At 39.7% G+C, this 25000-nt stretch overlaps 1 pseudogene; it reads left to right on the top strand.

Moving 5' to 3' along the window:
- Nucleotides 1–678: 678 nt before the first annotated feature.
- Nucleotides 679–25000, top strand: part of LOC109093698 — a 47341-nt pseudogene continuing 23019 nt past the window's right edge.

Raw genomic sequence — 25000 nt, forward strand, 5'->3', positions numbered from 1 at the left:
GTTGTTTATTATGCTTCAACCAATGTAATGACATAAAAAACAATTAGTAGAAATTTTTTATGTTTATAGGCTAATTCATAAAAAGTCAAAATAATGACAATTTCAAAAAGCTGATATTAAGACTTTAAGTCAAAACTATGACATGATAAATTTGAAATTAGGGATAAAAAGGCAAAAATATTTTTAATCTAATAAATGCAACGTTATTATGACTTTCTTTCTTTTTTTTCTCATAATCTCGATTTAGTATCCTATGTCATCATTTTGACTTTTGATACCACAATTATGATTATGTCATAATTTCGACTTTCTATGCATTGCTTCTAATTTTCAAGCCACAATTTCGGCTTTTCATCTCATAATTATGACTTGCCAAACCACGATTTTCAGATAAATCAAGTGTCTAAAGGATGGAAATTCTTTACAGTTTTGAGGAATGAGTTTTTCTTTTGAGAGCTGGATCAATTATTTTAGGTATGTAGCTAACAGAAAGAGTTTTAGTGTGTCATCGATTGAGAAAACTGTAAGTGTGTCCTTCAGAGGAAGGTCAGCTTCTTCCTCATTCATCATCTTCACTCGAGCTCGTTTCTCCTGAAGCCGCTGCACACTCACTTGAGGTGTTAATGCGTTATTCACTGCAGAATCCAGAGATGTGCTGTAATGTTGAGGTGAGACATTCCTGTCTGTCAGCGCCAATCAGAGCCGCTGAGGAGCTGAATTAAAGGAGCGCGTTCGCTCTCTGAAGCTGAAGAGTCTCCGCTGCGCCGCACGAGACTCACTCCTCGGCTCTGAGCTCGCGCTGCTTCGGGTTTTGTGTTGTGACAGCAGGTGAGTGAGATTGCGTCTGCTTTATTAGAAGAACGGCGTTGAAATGTAACACTGCGCGCTTCAGTGTACCTTCGTTAGATCCGAAAAGAGTGTTTTTGTTTGTTCTTGCACTGGAAGTGTGTGTGTGTGTGTGTGTGTGTGTGTGTGTGTGTGTGTTTTACTGATGACGCTGTTTGTGAGTCGCTCGATGCAGAATGAATGTAAATGAATAAATTAAATTAATGTAGGTTTGTGATGTTGTGTGATTAATTCTGTGTGTGTGTGTGTGTGTGTGTGTGTGTGTGTGTGTGGGTCAGCTGAGAGGATGCAGGTTCGAGTGCTGCTGATCCTGATTCTGACATCAGTATTAATCACACGAGCTCAAGGTACGACTGTCTGTCTGCTTTCTGTTCTGTTTACTATGATGTTTATCACTCATTATATCACTCTTTTGCGTTTTCTGTTGTTGTGATGTTCTTTCTGTTGTTGGGTTAATCGTTCTGTCTATCATTCCATCCATATATCGATTTCACTTGTTTTATTTTAGGTCATCTGTTTGACCGATGACAAATTTTTCCAGATCGGAAAGGAATCTTGTAACGTTTTCAGTATTTGTTTCTGAAATCTTGTGTTCCTTCTCACTGCTCAAACCCAGACAGCACAGGTTAAAGATCGCTTCATCTACAAACATCGGATAGACGTCTCCAAGATGTTAGTTTTACATTCATTCTGAATCATAGACATCTTAAAGACATCTTCTAAACGTCTATTTGACATCTGATAGGAAACGTTCTATAAAGGTACAGGAGATGAGCAAACACTAAAAAATACGTCTTGCAGATGTAATGCAGACGTCAAATATCTGCTATCAGGGAAGGGACAGTTCACCTAAAAATTAAAATCCTGTCATCATTTACTTTTAATTTGTTGCTGTATGAGTCTGCTGAACGTGAAATATTTTGATGTGTTTAGCCAAAAAGTTGACTGTTTAGTCACCAGCATTCTTCAGAATGAATTATTCCATGTTCAGCAGACAAAAGAAACTCAGACAGGTTTGGGTGAGTAAACGATGACCGAGTTTCTATTATGGGATGAACTGTCCCTTTAATAAAAACATACATGGCTGGACTTGTTGGAAGCACTGTGGATCTTGTGGCGGGAGCGACTTCTACATTTAGTTCCTTTTATGATCCCGTAAAGCATGTTTATGTGGCTGTTTTCAGTAGCTTTGGTGTAGCTCTCTGAAACGCTCCTGTCAGGAGGAAGCTGATCTCCTGGAGTTCGTCCAGCAGACACGTTCAGATCTGTTTCTCAAATACCTGCCATCCGCCGCGCCTCAGGTGTCTGCAGCATACAGAGCATTACAGCCAGAGACAGAACTATAACTGTACACTTCTAATAACCACTACACACTACAACTAAAGCAGAACAACAGTGATTTTATTTCCCAGCTGCTGAATGATAAATACAAGGACAGGATTAAAGTGGCAGGCGACTCTTAGAATGAACACTGGTGTGGACGCTAATATAGTTATAGCTGTTATTATAGTTGTTATCGTTGCTGGTGTGAGAGTAGTTCACTTCCAGAATAAACATCTCCTGATCATTTACTCTCCCTCGTGTCATCCAAGATGTTCAAAGTCCAGTCTGAAAGTCAAAGTCTGGAAGTCCAGCTAGTGCAAGACCAGCATCTGTGGTTAAAAAGTACATAAATGTTTTTTTTTTTTTTAGAAAATGACTGATAGGTTCTCTAGATAAGGCTCTTATTCCTCGGCTGGGGTCGTGTAGAGCTCTTTGAAGCTGCACTGAAACTGTGATTTGATCTTCAGCCAGTGGTCCCCATTGAAGTCCATTATAAGGAGAAAAATCCTGGAATGTTTTGCTCAAAAACCTTCATTTCTTTTCAACTGAAGACAGAAAGACATGCACATCTTGGATGACATGGGGGCAAGTTAATGATCAGGAGATTTTTATTCTGGAAGTGAACTCCTCCTTTAACTATCGTTTGATAATGTAGAAAACTAAACTAACCGCGCAGCCTCGATGCATTTGGTAAACTTGTGTTTCAGTCTGTTTGTGTGATTGATTAAACGAACGACTCGTAAGTCATTAATCAGTGGCTCAGACTGCTCTGGTCGTGCTGCATGTTTGTTTTGAACTGCAGTCAGTAAAATACGTTTTGCTTTAACTGAAATTGTCGTCATGTTCGGTTCAGAATGAAAGCTGTAAAATCGAAGCTGGAGAATCCAGAGGCAGCATAAACCTCTTCAAGGAAACGTGATCGCCATAAATGTGTCAGAGGAAAAAACGAATCGTAACACGTTCTCTTGAATTCTCATTACTGTAACATGGTTTCTTTATATTTAGGATTTAACTGTGGTAATGGTACAATACAATTTTCGTTATGCAATAAATATTTTTAGTTTGGTTTTCCTTTTGATTTTGTGGTGAATCATGAGCCAGACATGATCCTGCCAGGTGTTTGAGACATTTATCCGTTGGCAGTATAAAGGTCATTCGTTTCAAACACACACGAACTCTGACTGGACACGAGCCGGGACGTTTATCCGAGGAGAGAGCGTTTTCACACTCGTCCTGCATTCAGGTTGGTGCTCTTCACACAGTGTTTTATCTTCTGCCTGCTGCATCTGCTCTGAAGAGGAAACCGCAGCCTCTTTACACAAAGACGTCTGTAAAGAACGGTCACCTGCCTGCTGACCCGGGTTTGTGGGCTAGTGCACGGCGTTTCGTGCTGAGAAAGAATGCCTGCGCTGGCTGGAGAGAGATGGAGCATGTGTTGGGCTGTCTGACGGGTGACTGCGGTGCATGAACGCCCTTCAGACGTCCTCAGAAATACACACATCTCACTCTCTTCTCATTCTGTCTCACCACAAAGCCGAGCATCCAGTCTTGCATGTCAGTGTTGCAGATACGAGGACAAAGTCAGACTTTGTTTAGTCGAAACACCGTGTCCTAACCAGGTCTGATGCGTCAAGCTTTCCGACGCTAAACTACTAACTAACTGAACTACTGCTGTGCGACTCGACCAGTGCTGGTGGCAACTTCCAAAATTCCAAATTCCAAAAATAAAGTACTTCTTATTATGTTTTAAAATGCTCATAATCAGATTACAGTTACTTTTTTATTGAGTGCATGTTATTCTTACATTGACGGTAAAGTGTTCATAAATGATCTTCACTTATTCATTTTAAAGCATAACGCTTTTAGAAGTTCATAAAGTTGCGTTTAAGTTTGGAGGGGTTGGAATTGCTTAATTCTGATGAACACATTTTAATCATTTAATCATTAACCGTCTATAACTGCCTTGGAAAGGCTTTTGTCTTTCAAACACATTAAAATGCACAACTTGTCATTTAGTTTTTAATGCAGGAATTCCCAAACTGTTTCTGTCAGCAGAGCTTCTTTTCTGAACAGTTTTATCATTTAAGGATTTATTTTTATGTTGAAGTGTTTTATTTAAACAAAAAATTATACGTTTTAATTTGATATTTTATATTTAAATATTTAACTATTGGCTTTATCAACTTAAAAACCTCCTGCCGTTCCTTCACAAACCTGATGCAATGTAACGCTTAATGCCCTTCATCATGCATTACTTTCCTTCTTTTTTTTTATATCAATATTGAATAAGATTACCCTTTTCAAATCAATGTGATAAACAAGTAATCTGAAAGTAATCAAAAAGTAGTCAGATTACATTATCTTAAATGTGTAACGTTTCTGATTTAATGTAGCCTATTGTGAGAAATATATTTTGTTAGTAATCTAACCAGCACTGGATGTGACACGATTTCACGGTTACATTTCAATATTTGGTTAATTCAAGATCATCACTTGTTGTAATCCTCATTTGAAAAAGAGTGTTGCAACAAAATGACGTGTGACTTGAACCAAACTCAGCGCTAGAGCTTTACTGTGTCATGTTTGGTTAGGACTCGGCGTGGCGTGCGTGGCTTCTTCTCGTTCCATCTGTTTGACTCTCAGACACAGATGACGACACTCTCGGTGTTTCAGATCTAATTAACCACCATCTGTTGGGCAAACAGCAGCTGAACTTGAGGAACGGTGCGTTTGCTCAGCAGATGCTGGCTGTGATTAGATCAACAGAGCAACTGTGCATCCTAATGAAAGGAGATCTTTCTGAGGGATGTTCTTGTTTCCGCTGTGTCGCAGTGCCGATGCCCAGAAGGCTGCGTTTTAAAGAGCTGAGCTCCAACACGCTCGGCCTGACCTGGAAGGAGCCGAAGGGAGCGTTTGACAGCTATAGACTCCTGTACAGCACTGATTCAGGTGAGAAATCTAGACTTTTCCCATCTTTTGTGATTTGTGATCATTGGACAGCAGCAAAGAATGCTGGGAATGGGAATCCGTCCATACAGGGCCTGTAAGGGACCCTCAGGATGAAAGAATAACATGCCATTCACTCAGTTTATGAAGTTCTGTCAGACCTGACTAATGATTGTGCTGTAAACTATATCTCTGTGATTGGCATTTTGAACGAGCTGTTCTGTTGTTGAGAGGCTCACATCACCTTCAGCTCTATTGTTTTAAAGATACACATGAAATCTACTAGTTGGGTTGTCTGAACTATTAGTGAGTCTTAAAGGGATAGTTCACCCAACATTTTCTCTCAGAGTCTCGTTCTGTCTCACATCTCAGCGTGTGTCTTCTGTTCATCAGGAGACGAGCGTGAGCTGATAGTGAGTAAATCTGAGCCCAAAGCCGTCATCACTGGGTTTGACCGCAGGAAAGAGTACAGCGTGAAGATCACAGCCGTGCGAGGAGCTGCGCAGAGTAAAGCACTGCTGGGCAGATACACTGGTGAGCAGCCGCCGTCTGAAGATGTGACACTGAGATGTGTTTGTCTGATATGAGAAATGCCACAGATATGTGCTGTGTTTTTTAATCTCGTCTGACTGGCGCTGTGCTTCTGTCAGGATCAGGGTCACAGGTGAGTGACCTCAGAGGTCCGCAGGACACCAGCGCCGCCCCACAGGACAATGAGATCAGTGAAGGTGAGGTGAAACATCAGTCCTGAGCTTCATCTGGAGATCCCAAGCAGAAGATACGACTGAAGCGCCACTCTCAGATCAGTAAATCACAGTCAGTGTCCATGCGTTTCAGTCTTTCTGATATATCAGTGGACTTCATTGCAACGGTTCGTTCCCACTGCTATAAACGAAAGATTCATTTAATAACAATAGTATTAGTGAGACATACTCTTACTAAACCTTGGCTGACACAGTACTACTCTGCTCTATGATGTGAGAGTTTACATTTGCCTTCATTCGTCCAGCTTTAATCCGAATCCATGATAGCACAAGCGATGTGTCATAAGAGCATATTCATAGCACGTAGAGGGTTAATGCTGATGGGAGACGCTACGCTAGAAGTTAATGGAGAGAAATGATAGTGTCACTGTTTTCTTTACAAAGCATTGAGGAAAAGAGGAAGTGAAGAGAAAGTAGAAATGAAAGCCTTATAAAGGTCTTAGTCATGGCATTAAATGTTGCATGCACTGCAAACAAATTTATATCTAACATAGTATTTTTGTCCTGTTTTCCAATAGAGATATCTAAACATTCCTAAATCAATATACAAAATATTTACTTGAGATGCAAAATGGGGAAGAACGAAATCAAGTGAGTTTATGCTTAAAGCAAGGACTACTCTCTGCCAGTGGGTGACAAAAACTTGTTTTTCCTTGGAATTAAGTTAATTTTTCTGCAATACAAGACAAAAAATACGGAGGAAGAACATGATTTTTGCAGTATGATCAGAAGCTTCAGTAAAAGTTATTTCCATATTCTAGTAAGGCTATTTTCTTTTTTCTTTATTTTTCTTTTTTTGTATTATGAATTAAAAATTAATGTAGATCAGTTAGAAGTTGTATTTTCAAAGTTTGAACTAATTTTGTGCACCTTTGAAATTTACATTTAGAGAACATTTTGATGTGTTATATTTCCTTTAGAGATGCACTGATTGCAATTTTCTTGGCCGATTATGATTTCCGTTTTTTTTAAGCGTGACCTGCCAATACCGATTTTTACAGATTACAAATTTTCTTTATAAGTACTATAGTTTACATCAATTTCATAAATTTGATCAATTAATTAAATTACAATAATGAGTTTTTACCATTCAAATGAAATCAGTATCAACAAACTCCATCTTTCCACTGCAGAGGAAACAGAAGCTGCATTTGAAGTGGCTTTAGATGTATTTAATGAATTTTTAGATGTATTTAATTGTGTTGCATAAGCTGTGAGGTGCCATAAATGCATCTACTCCACAAAATTGCAAATGCATAAATAATGTTATAAGATTAATGTTTTAAATAATTCTTTGACCATACAAAAAAGAAATGTAGGGAAAAATACAATGATACTTTTAAATATGAAACCAAAGCACCAGTAGGTGGTGGCAAATGACTGTTTTAATGAGTGGAGGTCATTTGTGGTGGTTTTTTGGTGGTTTTTTGTTGTTGATGTTGTAGAATTATTAAGTATTTTTTTGCTGATGTGTGAATTGTTCTTTACTGGTAAAAAGATTAAAACGTCTTTGCCTGTGTGAGCAGCGCATTTTTGTATTTAGCGGTAAAGTTGTTCCGGTAATTTTATGCCAATTTAATGGTATTACTCTGTGAAAGGGCTATTGTGTCTAAAATTTAAGTAACTTAATTTTAACTTTTTGTTTATTGAACTACTATTGTAAATCAGTGTCACATTGCAATCGTGCTGATATTCAGGGAAACATCTTGGTCGTGTAATGTTGCTTACCTATATCATGTATTATAAATTTTTGTGGTAAAATTTTTTACCACAGTATGCATCTATAACATTCTGTGAGTGCTGTTGTCATTTGTTTTTATTCTGTACGAGTCTCTCTCTCACTCAAACAGGCTGCAGGAGCCTCATCTGGCATGACATAAAAACATCATCAGTCGCCCTTTACACTCAATGCAATAAAATCAGAATCACTCTCGCCCAAAAAGTTTTTGTGGCCAAGTTTCAGTGCTTCCCTGGTTATTTTTGTTATTGAAGTTTTAAACAAGCTTAAAAAAAATATCTCAAAAAACTGCTTGTCAGTTGCATCTCTAGTTTCCTTAAATTTATTCCTTAAATTTTCTTTACTTGGTCTTAAAAGGGTCTTAAATTAACTTTTATAAAACTTGCAGAAACTCTGTGTTATACCTCTCATGACAGACGGGCAGCTGCTGGTTTTTGAACCAAGCGATGCAGATGCTCTCAAATTAACTCAAATATATTTATATAGTGCTTTTCAGAGCTGCATAACATAAAGTCATGATGTCAACTCTTATAATGATTTAACATCTTCATGCATTATAGTCACATTTATCAGATTAGAGCTGGGTGATGACAAAATTCTTTCATGACTTTGGTGGACAAGATGGAAACAATATGGATTTGACAGAATTTAATTAATAGATAGGACACAGTTGCATTGTTTTTATTGTGGAAGCACAGTTGCATTGTTTTTATTGTGGAAACAGTTGCATTATTTTTATATTTTGGAAACAGTTGCTTTATTTTTATTATGGAATCACAGTTGCTTTATTTTTATTATGGAAGCACAGTTGCATTGTTTTTATTGTGGAAGCACAGTTGCGTTATTTTTATTATGGAAACACAGTTGTGTTGTTTTTATTGTGGAAGCACAGTTGCGTTATTTAAATTGTGGAAACAGTTGCATTATTTTTATTGTGGAAACACAATTGCTTTATTTTTATTATGGAAACACAGTTGCGTTGTTTTTATTGTGGAAACACAGTTGCACTGTTTTATTGTAGAAGCACAGTTGTGTTATTTTTATTGTGTAAGCACAGTTGCATTATTTTTATTATGGAAACAGTTGCTTTATTTTTATTATGGAAACACAGTTGTGTTGTTTTTATTGTGGAAGCACAGTTGCGGTATTTTTATTGTTGAAACAGTTGAGTTATTTTTATTATGGAAGCACAGTTGCATTGTTTTTATTGTGGAAGCACAGTTGCGTTATTTTTATTGTGGAAGCACAGTTGTGTTTTTTTTTATTATGGAAACACAGTTGCTTTATTTTTATTATGGAAACACAGTTGCTTTATTTTTATTGTGGAAGCACAGTTGCCTTATTTTTATTGTGGAAGCACAGTTCCGTTATTTTTTTATTTGTGTTTTATTTTTTATTATGGAAACACAGTTGCTTTATTTTTATTATGGAAACACAGTTGCTTTATTTTTATTGTGGAAACAGTTGTGTTATTTTTATTGTGGAAGCACAGTTCCGTTATTTTTATTATGGAAACAGTTGAGTTATTTTTATTGTGGAAACATATTTTTTTTATTGTGTTAATTGTGGAGCTCGTTATTTTTATTGTGGAAAAAGTTGCGTTATTTTTATTGTGGAAACAGTTGAGATATTTTTATTGTGGAAACAGTTGAGTTATTTTTATTGTGGAAACACAGTTGCTTTATTTTTATTATGGAAGCACAGTTGCGTTATTTTTATTGTGGAAACAGTTGCGTTATTTTTATTGTGGAAAAAGTTGCGTTATTTTTATTGTGGAAACAGTTGAGTTATTTTTATTGTGGAAACACAGTTGCATTGTTTTTATTGTGGAAACACAGTTGCTTTATTTTTATTATGGAAACACAGTTGCGTTGTTTTTATTGTGGAAGCACAGTTGCACTGTTTTTATTGTGGAAGCACACTTGCATTATTTTTATTGTAGAAACACAGTTGCTTTGTTTTTATTATGGAAACACAGTTGTGTTTTTTTGATTGTGGAAGCACAGTTGCTCTTTTTTCATTGTGGAAACACAGTTGCACTGTTTTTATTGTAGAAGCACAGTTGTGTTATTTTTATTGTGGAAACAGTTGCGTTATTTTTATTGTGGAAGCACAGTTGCGTTATTTTTGTTGTGGAAGCACAGTTGCGTTATTTTTACCGTGGAAACGCAGTTGCATTATTTATATTGTGGATGCACAGTTGCGTTATTTTTATTGTGGAAACACATTTGTGTTATTTTTATTGTGGAAACACATTTGCGTCATTTTTATTGTAGAAGCACAATTGCGTTATTTTTATTGTGGAAGCACAGTTGTGTTTTTTTTACCGTGGAAACGCAGTTGCATTATTTATATTGTGGATGCACAGTTGCGTTATTTTTATTGTGGAAACACATTTGTGTTATTTTTATTGTGGAAGCACAGTTGCATTATTTTTATTGTGGAAACACATTTGCATTATTTTTATTGTGGAAACACAGTTGCATTATTTTTATTGTGGAAACACATTTGTGTTATTTTTATTGTGGAAACACATTTGCGTCATTTTTATTGTAGAAGCACAATTGCGTTATTTTTATTGTGGAAACACAGTTGGGTTTTTTGCCTTTGCACACATGGATTGCCAATGAGTTTCTTACAGTGTGATTTAAACACCATGTGCTGTGTTGACAAGTAACTCATAAATCAACATAAGTAACTCATAAAACTTTATTTACTCACCGGAGCCCATTTACTCTCAGCAAGGGTTAATTTGGGTCCTGTTTGAGAGACTGACATCGTAAAGAGCCTCAAACCATCAGAAAAGAGTGAGTTTGTTGTCGCTGTGAAAAGTGTGCTAGAATCCATCTGGAGAATCTGCAGGATATTAATCATTTAAAACAATAAAGAGGCATCATAATAATGTCATTTAGTTCATATTAATTCTGCCTTGATGAAGCTGTTTCACAGACACAATTTTTTTCTTTATACAATACTGATTGTGTCAAAGCAGCTTTACAATGTCAAACAGGAAAATAGTTTGTCAATAATGCAAGAGTCATTTTTCCAGCTAAAGTCAGTTCATTGATGATTCAGTGATTCATCATCCAGTTCAGTTCTCTGCCAATAGTTTCTTTGCAATCAGTCAAGCGTCCCCAACTAAGCAAGCCAAAGGCGACGGTGGCAAGGGACCAAAACTCCAATAATAACAATAATAACAGAAATAAATGAACTAACTCACACATTGCTGTTGAGACCTTTACATCCTCTTGGTTCTTCTGATGTTTATGTTTGTGTGCTTTCTGAGAGTTGTTCATGAGTGTCTGTTCATCACACAACATTAAGAGCCGGAATGATCAATGGAAATGATTTAGTCTTCCTGGAAATATAAAAAATCTCACGCAGCACTAAATGTTAGCTTGAAATTTTCTGTGCCTTTTGTATTTGTTTCTAAATGTTAGAGATGGTTGTGCAAGCATCTGCTCTCTGCTGTATTTAGTTTCCAGTTTAAATGGAGGTTTGAAACAGCGACCGCAGAGGCTCATGGGTTTTGGCTCTGCAAACGTGACATTAGCGTGGAGATTGACGGCTTGTTTGTGTGTGTGTGATTTATACTGAATGTGATTATAGGACCGTCTGCTGAAGAAAGAGAGAGAAACACGTCTGTAAATCTTCTCAAAAGATCCCTGTTTGAGCGATATTGCAAACAATAAAATCTCATTTTCTTCAGAATGTTTAATTGATTCAAGATTTATCTGATTTCATTTTTAATGTTTAACTAATCAACTTGTAAAATGTAACTATAACATGATTTATGTAACATGTTCTTAATGAAGCATCTGGTTAAAGAAAGTTCTGTTTCAAGTGCAGTACACAAGTTCAACAAATTCACTTGTTAAATATCTTTGCAGAGAAAATGCATGAAATATGGAAAAATAATTCAGAAATATTTTAAAAGGCCAAATATATCTTAGCCAAAATGTAGACATTCAGTTTTAGAGTTTGACTCAAAAACTCCAGACGATTCAAACTCTTCCTGACTGACAATATAACAGCAGCAGCAGCGATTATTAACAGTGAATGAAAACAGCAGCAGCTTTCAGTCTGTCAGCATCATGCACACATCAAATAACAGACTGCTTCAAATAAAAAACAGTTCTGCACTGCTTTCTGCTTTTCCATTGCTTTTCTATGTAAACATGCGCCTGAGGGGCGAGTTTTATCTTGCTCATGAAACGGTGTCTAAAAACATGGCGCTCGAGTTAAAGAAGCTCAGCTGGCGTTTCATTAGCTGGTGTTTTTCAGCACAAATGCATTCTGTGTGAACATCAGGACTAGCGATACATTCTGCGTTACGCTCCTTTATGTAGCGTGACACAGGTGAGCCCATCATCAGCTGCGCATGACCTCTTAGCATTAGCATACTGTCAACGTGTCTAATTGTCTAATGTTTGCTAGTAATTTTATTTGAAACAGCGATTCCTCGATTTAAAGAAATTTAAGTGTGGCAAAAATGTACATTCCAATTAATCAGTAAAATCTGAAAGATCGCCCAGCACTGCGTCACAGTCACATGGCCTTGGTAGTGTTGTCAAAAGTCCCAATGTTGGTACCAGTTGGTACTGAAATGTAAAAATTTTGACGATGCCAGCATTTCCCACTAGCATTTTGAGCGCTCCGTCTATGAGCAGATATATTAGGGATCTGCTGATAGACGTGGCTTTCAAACAATGATTATTGTAGCCAATCACAGACATATTTGATCCCTAATATATCTGATTGTAGAATGATAGGTGTTTTGTAATCCGCTCCATAGCGCTCAAAATGCTAGCTGCAAATGCTGGTAGCATCAACGATAAATAGATGTCAAATTGGTGGTTTTTAATTTTTTTTTCTTTATTTTTTTTACATTTGAGGTACCGACATCAGTATTTCTGACAGCACTAGGCCTCGGTGCGGCTCAGAAACACTGACAGTGATGCAACTGTGTCTTTTCTCATTCACCGTCTCCTTTTCTGTCCTGATGTCTCTGCACAGTTTCTCTCTGCAAGTCTACACTAGCTAAATACTTTCATTCATTTCTCTCCCTGTGTCTCTGTGCCTTATGGGCATGCAGGTGTGCCCGCGTATCTGTCTATCCTGCAGTCATTCTCTCTCTATCATCTCTCTCTCTCTCTCGCTCTTGTTGACTATTAGCTGTCGTTCAGTGCAGCTTTAGGTCACATATAATCATCATTTACACACAGTGTGTTTGTGTGGCTTTGGATGATTCCTGAATTAAAGCCGTCATGACACATTGTTTGTAACCCATCTTGACATTTCAGAGTGGAAAAGGATATTCATATTTCCTCCAAAATTGTCTTTTACCCACAGCATTGACTTTCAAGTTAAAAAGTGAGTCGAAGGTATGAACGTGCTATGAACTACACATTACCTAACCCAATGCTGACCCCACATTGCCCCTAAAATTAACCCCACACTGACACTAACGTTGACCCTCAAGGCAGATTCACACTGAACCTTCCGGCTCATTTTTGTCTTGACAGGTTGTTCAGAATGAAGCGATGTGTCCATCTGAATTGCTTCACACTGAAGGTTGAGTGAAAATTCACATTGCAACAAAATGAAGTTTGAGTTTAAGCTATATATGAAACGATTTGCTGAACTGAGTGACTGAATGTGCTTCATTTTGGACAAATAAAGGAAAAATTTATGTATTTAGAAACTAATGTCAAGAAATTCAAAATTTGACATTAAGTTTCATAACCAAAAAACTCATCATGAAATGAAGCAAGATTAATCACAGCACACATTAAAATCATGCTAAATTATTATACATGTGAATTAATAGCTGCTAATGTTATTTGTTACATTTAAATATTGACTGTTATCTGATCATTATTTATCTCTTATCCCCTGATCATTTATTTATGCAGTCAATTATAGCCAGTTACATGATTCTGGCTAAATGTGAATGAGACATTTACAAAACAAACATTTTGTATTCATGTTTTCAGATGTATTGTTAATGCCATTCACATCAAGAACAATAGCTATAACCATAAAGTTTTAATAATCACTTTCAGAGAGATTATTTTCCAGCTGATGAATGATAAACACATTGACAGCCAATCAGAATCCATCCTGCTTTAAAGAACTCGATCATTTAAAGACAGAAGACAAAACTGCAGCACTTACAATAAACACAATGTTATCGTCTGCTGATGTGAATGCTGTTATAGTTATCATTATAAGCCTTAACACTGTCTCCACCCTGAGCCCTGATTGACCCTGACCTTTGACTTTAGCTGAAAATGTGTGTTTGTATGCTTTCACTCGTTTATGCAAACAGCTTGACTTCATTTCACACACAGCACAAGGCTGTCACAGACTTCTGAAAGGACACGTTCCTAATGTGTATAGACTTGAAAAAAAGCATGGCATTATGGGTAAAAGAAAAGCCAGGCATCTGAGAGTGAAAGACAAATGCAGAGAGTTTAAGCGGAACGTGTTACAGCAGGAACAGCAGAACGCATGCATGACCTCACTCTACACTCAGTTCTACACGCTATTCTATACACTGTTATCTCCTGTGTTTTAATTCTGTTCTGTTGCTCTTGATTTGAATGTTTCTCTGCAGGTTAGAGCATCTTTCATCCGGTTCAGAGGTGGCTCAGGCTTGTCATGAGGGAATCAGACACATTAGTTTTGTAGTTGAAACATCTGAGAGTCCAAAACTGAAATAAAGACATTCATCAGCACTCTGAGTGTCTGTGTCATTCATCCTTTGACTTGAGCATTGTTCAGACTGCAGCCCTTGTGCTAACATTTATTCTGTCATAAGCACTGATCTGCTGCTGTCATTTCATCCAGTGTTTGTTCTGTCTGTCTGTTTCTTTAGTGGAGGTGTTCACATGTAGAACTCCAGCCATCGCCGATATCGTGATTCTGGTGGATGGGTCGTGGAGCATCGGCCGAATTAATTTCCGTTTGGTGCGGATGTTTCTGGAAAGTCTCGTCAGGGCCTTTGCGGTTGGATCTGAACACACACGCGTTGGTGCGTCTGCAGTCTCATTTGATTGTTTGTTTCTTGTGTGTTTGTGCTGTGTGTTGGTGTGTTAATAGTGTGTGTGTGTGTGTGTGTATGTGTGTTCAGGTTTGGCGCAGTACAGTGGGGATCCACGGATTGAGTGGCATCTGAACACTCACAGCACTAAAGAGGCTGTCATCGACGCAGTGAAGACTCTGCCCTATAAAGGAGGAAACACACTCACAGGTTCATACACTCTCACAAAAACAGGCACACAAACACACACACACACTTACACTCACAAACTCACACTCATACACACACTCACACAAACTCACGCTCATACACACAATCACTCAGATTCACACTCACACAAACTCACACTCATACACACACTCACACAAACTCACACTCATACACACACTCACACAAACGTACACTCAAACACACACTCACTCAAATACAAACTCACACTTATACACAAACTCACACAAACTCACATTCATACACAAACTCACACAAACTCACTCTCATACATGCACTCACACAAACTCACACTCATACATACACACGCACTCATTCAAACTCACACAAACTTACACTTATACACACATTGACTCAAATACAAACTCATACAAACTCACAATCACTCTCTTACACTCACACAAACTCACACTCATACACACTCACACAAACTCACACTCACACGCAAACTCACACTCATACACATACAAACTCACACTCATACACATGCAAACACTCATACACACATTACTCTCACACAAACTCATTCAAATTCACACTCACACAAACTCAAACTCATACACACACTCACTCAAATTCACACTCACACAAACTCACACTTATACACACACTCACACAAACTCACACTCATACACGCTCTCACACTCAGACAAACTCACACTCATATACACACTCACACATGCTCTCACACTCACACAAACTCACACACGCTCTTACACTCACTCACACCAACACTCACACTCTACACTCACACATGCTCTCACACTCACACACGCTCTCACACTCACACAAACTCACACTCATTCACACACGCTCTCACACAAACTCACACTCATACACAGTCACACTTATATACACACTCACACATGCTCTCACACTCACACAAACTCACACTCATACACAGTCACACTCATATACACACTCACACATGCTCTCACACTCACACAAACTCACACTCATACACAGTCACACTCATATACACACTCACACATGCTCTCACACTCACACAAACTCACACACGCTCTCACACTCACAAAAACTCACACTCATACACACTCACAAAAACTCACACATGCTCTCACACTCACACAAACTCACACACACTCTCACACTCATACAAACTCACACTTATACACACACTCACACAAACTCACACTCATACACACACTCATTCAAATTCACACTTATACACACACTCACACAAACTCACACCCATACACACACACAAACTCACTCAAATTCACACTCATACACACACACAAACTCACACTCACATAAACTCACACTAATACACACACTCACACTCATACACACACTCACACAAACTCACCCAAACATAAACTCACACTAATACACAAACTCACACTCATACACAACCTCAAAACAAACTCACACTCACACATGCACTCACACAAACTCACACTCATACACACACTCACTCAAATTCACACTCACACAAACTTGCACTCATACACGCACTCACACTCACACATGCACTCACACAAACTCACACTCATACACACACTCATTGAAACTCACACAAACTCACACTCATACACACACTCACTCAAATTCACACTCACACAAACTTACACTCATACACACACTCATTCAAACTCACACTCACACAAACTCACACTCATACACACACTCACTCAAATTCACACTCACACAAATTTACACTAATACACACTCATTCAAACTCACACTCACACAAACTCACACTCATACATGCACTCACACAAACTCACACTCATACACACTCATTCAAACTCACATTAACTCACAGTCATACACGCACTCATATTCACACAAACTCACACTTATACACGCTCTCACACTCACACATACTCACACTCATACACGCACTCACACAAACTCACACTCATACACACTCATTCAAACTCACATTAACTCAGTCATACACACACTCATATTCACACAAACTCACACTCATAAACACACTCACACAAACTCACACTCACAAAACACTCTCACACTCATATACAACCTCACACTCACATAAACTCATACTCATACACACACACACACACACACACACACACACACGCTCTCACACTCACGCAAATTCACACTCACACAAACTCACACTCATACAAACTCACACTCATACACGCACTCACACAAACTCACACTCATACACGCTCTCACACTCACACAAACTCACACTCATTCACGCACTCACACAAACTCACACTCATACACACTCATTCAAACTCACATTAACTCAGTCATACACGCACTCATATTCACACAAACTCACACTCATACACACTCATTCAAACTCACCTTAACTCAGTCATACACACACTCATATTCACACAAACTCACACTCATAAACACACTCACACAAACTCACACTCACAAAACACTCTCACACTCATACACAACCTCACACTCACATAAACTCATACTCATACACACACACACAGACACACACACACACACACACACACACACACACACACACGCTCTCACACTCATGCAAATTCACACTCATACACACTCACACAAGCTCACACTCATACATGCTTTCACTCTCATACAAACTCACACTCATACACGCTCTCACACTCACACAAACTCATGCTCACACAGTCACTCAAATTCACACTAATACACAAACTCACTTACACAAAAGAGTTCAAGGATTCAAAGCGTTTATTGTCATTTGCCCAGTGAGGAAAACAAGTTTCCCTGAGCAAAGAAATTCTTACTTTGCTGTCCACAATGAATGCCAAGACAAGTGTGAAACTATACACATACACAAACTATACACGCACACACTAACTATACACACACACATACACAAACTATACACACACATACACAAACTATACACACATACATACAAACGTAAGAAACTTAATAATAAAAATTATGCTGCAAGAGCAGGAATATAGACTATAAAAAAAATAGAAATATAGACTATATCTATATATGCGAGTATAGAGTAGGAATATATACTATTAAAAAAGAAATATTAACTATGTAAAAATAGAAATATAGACTTTTTATCTATATATGCGAGTATACAGTAGGGAAACAATAGTGCATTAATTAACTATAGTAACGTGCAAATTGAGTGCAACTACATGATAACAATATCAGCAGTAACAGATGTGCACACTGAGATGAGGCTACATGAGTAATATTAACAAATATACAATGGTAGTAATAACAGCAATAACATTACAAATGTTCAATGAGATGAAACAATTTAAACCGATTGTTCTCTGAGATAGATACGTCCACTAGCTAGCTACCTGTTTAAGAGTCTAATAGCTGAGGGGAAGAAGGAGATATCTATACCTCCGTCCTGAGGGTAGGCGTGTGAACAGTCTGTGTTGGGAGTGGGCGGGGTCTTTAATGATGGATGCAGCTCTTCTGTGGACTCTGCGATGGTTAATGGCCTGCAGAGAGGGTAGTGGAGTCCTGATGATCTTCTCAGCAGTCTTCACAACTCTCTGCAGACGTTTGCGGTCCCTCACAGTAGTGTTGCCCACCACGCAGTGATGCAGCTGGTCAAGACGCTCTCAACTACTCAGCTATAGAAGTTGTTGAGGATCTTAGGAGACATCACACTCATATACACACTCACTCATACACACACTCATACAAACTCACTCATACACATGCTTACACAAACTCATACACACTCACTCAAACTCACACAAACACACACACAAATCTAAATGATTCTCACTGTAATGCATCTGTTCGTACATGTGTGTGTTTTTCCAGGTCTTGCTCTGACGTATATTCTGGAGAACAGCTTCAAAGAGGAATCTGGATCCAGACCTGACGTTCCTAAGATTGGGATTCTGATCACGGATGGGGAATCACAGGACGATGTTCTTTCTCCTGCTCAGAGACTCAGAGACGCTGGAATCGAGCTGTTTGCTATCGGTACCAGAACAAAACCAGCTCTGACTCAGATACGGGTTTGTAAGTAAATACGGTTTTCTGACTGTGTGAATCTGCAGGAGTGAAGAACGCCGATGAGAACGAGCTGAGAGCCATCGCCTCCCCGCCGGAGGAGACACACGTGTATAACGCAGCTGATTTCAGCGTGATGAGCTCCATAGTGGAGGGACTGACCAGGAGCATCTGCGAGCGTGTCTCTGAACTCAGCAGAGAGATCAGCGGTGGGTTTCTGGGAGTTTTGTGGCATCTTTGCTCCAGGCTGATTGAGTCTCATGCTCTAATGTTAGCATCTGTATCTGTGCCATTTCCACTGAAAATGATGCTTGGGTTGTGGTGTCCTCACTGTTAGAGTGACCATTGAGAAACCTTTAACAAAAGCTGAAACTTTAATATTTATCAGCAGGTTGTATTTAAGCTTTTATACCATCCTGCTTAGATGATGTAAAGTTTCTGTGTGTTTTCAGGTGAGACAGATTCCACGAGGCCACTGGATGCTCCCAGTAACCTTGTGACCTCTGAGGTCACGGCCAGGAGCTTCCGTGTGTCATGGACCCATGCTGCTGGGCCGGTGGAGAAGTATAGAGTGGTGTATTACTCATCCAGTGAATCCAGACCCGAGGAGGTGTGTGTTTATACTCATGATCTTCAGTAATGAAGTGAAACATATTATGTTTTATTAACAAGGTTCAGGAGGATCACGAACAGATAATCAACCAGTTTGGCACAGGTGTAACTCATTTAGCTAACAATCCTAACTAGCACAATACGTATATATATGCAGCCTACCTGCCTCTGTCCTAAGACAGTTTTCCGGCTCCCCTCCTCCACCCCAACTCCTCACTCCTAATCTATTTTCATCCCATATTAGGGATAGGGGGAGTTCTCTGGGTTTGGTTATATTCTGGCCTCGGAGCCCTGGACAGCGTGCCAAAAAATGCTTACTATTTGCTATCAGATTAGATGTAAGGGTGAACTCGTGAAGTCACTTTTAAAGACATTTTAGCTGGCCTCAATAATAGAAAAGGCCTCATGATCCATTATTTTGAATCTTCCTCTGTGAATGTGAGTTCAGGAGAGCTAGTGAAAGACACCCCTGTGCATCTGTGTATGTGAATGCGGTGTGTTGTGCAGGTGGTGGTGAACGGCGATGAGAACTCTGTGGTGTTGAGGTATCTGAACTCTCTGACGGAGTATAAGATCACTGTATTCGCCATCTACAGCAACGCAGCCAGTGAAGCACTGAGAGGCAGCGAGACCACCTGTGAGTGTGTCTGATCTGTTATCAGGAGATCTGTTAATACAAAGACCTATCTATTACCACATCGGATCTAAAATCACATCTTCTCTATTCATTACATTTGATCGGTTCATTACACCTGATTTATCACATCTGATCTATAATCATGTTTGATCTATTATCACATCTGATCTGTTATTTTGTGTTCTTCTGCAGTACTTCTTGTGTCTGTATGGTTGTTGATTGTTGTGTTTGTCGGTCAGTGGCATTGCCGACGGTCAGTAATCTGGAGCTGCATGACATCACCCACAGTACCATGCGTGTGCGCTGGCAGGCGGCAGAAGGGGCTACTGGGTACATGATCCTGTACGCACCACTGACGGAGGGTGACCCCGCGGACGAGAAGGAGGTGGAATACACACACACACACACACACCACAGGTCCTCTCACACCGCAGGCAAATATCCGGTGTGAAGATTTGGACTAGAATCAGTCAATGACACCCGACTGGAACATGCATGAATGTAGATGCTCTCAGATCTGAGAGTATCCCTAACTAGTGAGTGTGTGTTTGTGTGTTAAAGGTTAAAGTGTCTGACTCCGTGACTCAAGTTGAACTGGAAGGTTTAACTCCTGCAACGGAATACACAGTGACTGTTTATTCACTGTTCGGAGAGGAAGCCAGTGACCCCATGACCGAGCAGGAGACCACGCGTGAGTCCGAACCCCAGACACACGACACATCAGAGAAACACCTATGTGTGCTCAATACTAGCCTTCACCAGAGAAGAACTGATAATATCCTCTGTCTGACTCTCGCTCTCAGTTCGTCTGACTCCGGCTCGTAATCTGCGCATCTCAGACATCAGTCACAGCTCTGCTAAACTCTCGTGGGACGCGGCGTCTCGTAAGGTCAAAGGTTACCGTATTGTTTATGTGAAGACAGACGCTGTGGAGACCAATAAGGTGAGAGCTCAACCGGCCACTGTGAACTGAATTGTTTTGGCATGTCTCTGACCTTTGACCCTTTGGTAACCTCAGGTGGAAGTGGGTCCGGTCACCACACTGTTGCTGCACAACCTGACCTCTCTGACGGAGTACACTGTCGCCATCTTTGCCCTGTATGATGAGGGACAAGCAGAACCTCTGACGGACAGCTTCACCACCAGTGAGGACACACATAGCATTTATATATTTAAAATAACATTAAAGTTCAAATATAATTGAAATGCAAAAAAACAAACAAACATACAATCAAGCTGTAAATTGAAATCATATTTCTTTTTTGAATGTGTGTGTTGTAGGAGAGGTTCCTCTGCCTCTGTATCTCCGTAGCAGTGACGTGTCCACTGATAGTTTCAGAGTGATGTGGCAAGACGCCGCGTCTGACGTCTCCTTCTACAGACTCACCTGGAGACCCGCAGCGGGAGGAGAGACTAAAGAGGTGCACACACCTGTCTGTCCGCAAGTCTGTCTGTCTGTCTGTCCATCTGTCTGCCGGTCTTTTTGTACATCTGGCCATCAAGTCACCTTTATTTCTATAACACTTTATACAATACAGATTGTGTCAAAGCACAAAACAGGCCGACAGTTGTGATAAGCTGTTGGACAAGTCCGGGCTAGAGCCTTGATTTGAGGCCCGTGCGGGGCTTTAGTTCATCACTGATTCAGTGATGCTGTTGTCCAGCTCCGTTCAGTTCTCTTCCATTAGAGTCTGTGAAATCAAGTCAACAATACTGCAAAAAAATTAAATAAGCACCCGTCTGTCTCTCTTGCTGTCTGTCTGTCTCTGCATTTGTCTCGTTGAAAAGGAAACACCAGCGATCGGATCACTATCCAGCTATCATCGCGTCTGAACAGCGCTCCTCATGTCACTGTTGTCTGCATCAGTCCGTCTGATGATTCTGTGTTTGTCTGCAGGTTCTCGTCAATGATAACTCCAACTGGTTTGTCATCACGGGTCTGAAGCCTTTGACTGAATATGAAGTTTCTCTGTCTGGGATCTACAGAGACGAGTCTGAGAGCGATCCAGTGGAGATCAGCGAGACCACAGGTCTGACTTTACCTGATCGTTCATTAAGCCCAGTGCTGTCGGAATATTGACCAGAATCACAGACCTTAAAATGTGTTTTTTTGTCTCTAATTTTGTATGAAGTCGCCAGAAAAACAACAGTTGCGACGACGACCTTCAGAACGACTACAGCCGGTAAAATCTCTCATGTGTTTCCAGCAGACGCTCTCCTGCGTCAGAAATGCTCTTTGGTAGTCGCTTACAGACATGTTCATGCACACGCAGTATCTGTGTTTTTTGTTTGCGTGGCACTTCTGCTCCTCTGAACTTCTTGCATTTCCCCAAACATTTCATTAACCTTCAGAACAGCAGCTGATGACTCAGTCATTATGGAAAACATTGCAAAGATTGATTTCTTTCACTTTGCTGGCAACCGAAACAGTTTCAATGCAGGAAAACCCTGAATGCGCTCGGATGATTGTGTGTGTGTGTACGCAGTGCAGCGCCTGGCCGTCAGGAATCTGCAGCTGAGCGATGTGACGACCTTCAGCATGCGTCTATCATGGGATCCGCTGGGTCCAAACGTGCGTCAGTACCGAGTGTCATACATCAGTACACGAGGAGACCGCGCCGAACAGACGGTGAGCATCTGAATCTGACTGTCCATCCTCTTCTGCATGTCTTCAAACGTATGATAATAACCTGAATATAGACATTGCAAACTGTGCTGATTTAAATGCAAGTGTCACTTTTAGGGATGCACAATATTATCAGAACGTTAATGGAATCAGCCGATAATGGCTTAAAATTTAAACCTCGGCCCTATATGAAAAGGTATGGCGATATGTCTTGCCGATAAGAAGAATAACTCACATGTGCTCAGGGTGTGCTAAAGATAAGATCAGGTCAGCACTGCAGTCATTCTTTAAGAAAATTTTTGCCTGAATGGGGATTAGATTCACTGTTCATTTCATCTGAGAACATAAGTACAGAATGAGGCGTCTGGTGTGTGATGAGAGCCTCCCTCGTGTTCTAACACCCATCCAGTGAGGCCTTTTATTTAGGGGGCACTGTTGGCCTACTTGTAATAAAATTTAAATAAAATACACAAATAACATTAAGATACATGTGTTTCTAAGCAGTAATTAATGTAATAAAATCACTAATATGTTTAGATTTAAAGGTCAGAAACCATATCTTGGAAATCTTGGAAACTTGGAAATTAATTTTATACAGATTTATTTGTTAATACAATTTTTTTCATTATTGAAACTAAAATACAAGGAGCTCTAAAAATTATTTCAGAATTTTTGCTTTAGACCATCTACAAATAATAAATCTACAAATAAAATGTTAAGTTTACCACTGCATCTGTCTGAGAAAAATGAGGGAATTTTTGATTGATTTATAGTTATTTTCAAAGCTTTCAATGTACTCTCATTAAAAAATAGCTTCATTATTGATTATTTAATTCTAACAAATACATTTTTGTTAAAAACTAACCAAAATGTAAAAATTATTTGTTTATAATCTCTGCACAGGAGAGATTTGGTGTTGTTTCCAAACAAAAGGAAATATATATCGGTGTCAGCATCGGCCTTGAAAAATATCGGCATATCAGATATCGGCAAAATCCAATATCGTGCATCCCTAGTCATTTTCACATCATACATTTCTCATGACAGTCCATGTGTGAAAACTGGATTAAAGCAGAGCTGGATCAAAGGGAATAGAGTTTTGCGGCGCATGGCACGTTCAGATGTGATCCGTCACATTTAACCTCAGCGGGTCTCAAATGCTGTAACATCAGTGAATGTTCAGTGTTTGTATGTTAAAGTGACGTACAAACAGCTGCTGAAAGTCCATTTCCATTTCTCCTCAAAAGTCCCTGTGGCTTGTGAATGTGTCTTGTCTTCTGTGGAGTTTTGTAAGTGTGTGTTTAGTTTTTATCGTCAGGTTTATACCACAGAGTTTCACAGCACTACAGGCCGTCGTCCTGAAATGTGTTTGTGTTCACCACAGGAACATTCCCCATATCAAAATACCTTTAATGACTGTGGTTTCTGTGAGTCACGGTGTGCTTTCTCTCTGCTGCAGGCCATGGTTCCTGCGGCTCAGACCTCGCTGCTGCTGCAGCCTCTTCTGTCAGACACAGAGTACCGCCTCAGTGTCTCAGCGGTCTACAGCGACGGGAACGGGCCGCCCATCACACGCATCGCACGCACACGTGAGTCTGCTCTCCACTGAGCCACGCTTGGGGATTCTGGGTAACGTATACACCAGTCAGCGTGTTAGATGAGCGACTCTTGCATTAACAATGAGATTTTAAGCTGAAGTAAATATGAATCTAAGAAAAAGTGTGCACCACCAGCTCCCTGGTCTTCCTGATGTGCAGAGAGATTGTTATCGTGGCACCAGTTTGTCAGAGTGCGCACCTCTTCTCTGTAAGCTGACTCATTGTTGTCAGTGATCAGGCCTACCACTGTTGTGTCACCCGCAAATTTGACGATGACATTGGAGCTGTATGTCGCTACACAGTCATGTGTGTACAGTGAGAACAGGAGAGGACTGAGAACAGAGCCCTGTGGGGCACCGGTGTTGAGGGTCAGTGGGGAGGAGATTTTGCTGCCAACTCTAGTCCAGGATCCTGCTCCACAGAGACTGTTCAGACACAGAGCCCGGAGTTTCACCACAAGCTTAGGGGGCACTATGGTATTAAACGCTGAGCTGTAGTCGACAAACAGCATTCTCACATAGGTGTTCCTCTTGTCCAGATAGGAAAGTGCAGTGTGCAGGGTGAAGGCAATTGCATCATCAGTGGAGCGGTTGTTGCGGTAGGCGAACTGCAGAAATGCCGGCAGAACAGAGCAGATGTGATCTCTGATGAGCTTCTCAAAGCACTAACTGATGATG

The sequence above is a fragment of the Cyprinus carpio genome, chromosome A19, assembly GCF_018340385.1.
Source record: "Cyprinus carpio isolate SPL01 chromosome A19, ASM1834038v1, whole genome shotgun sequence".
Classification (NCBI taxonomy): Eukaryota; Metazoa; Chordata; class Actinopteri; order Cypriniformes; family Cyprinidae; genus Cyprinus; species Cyprinus carpio.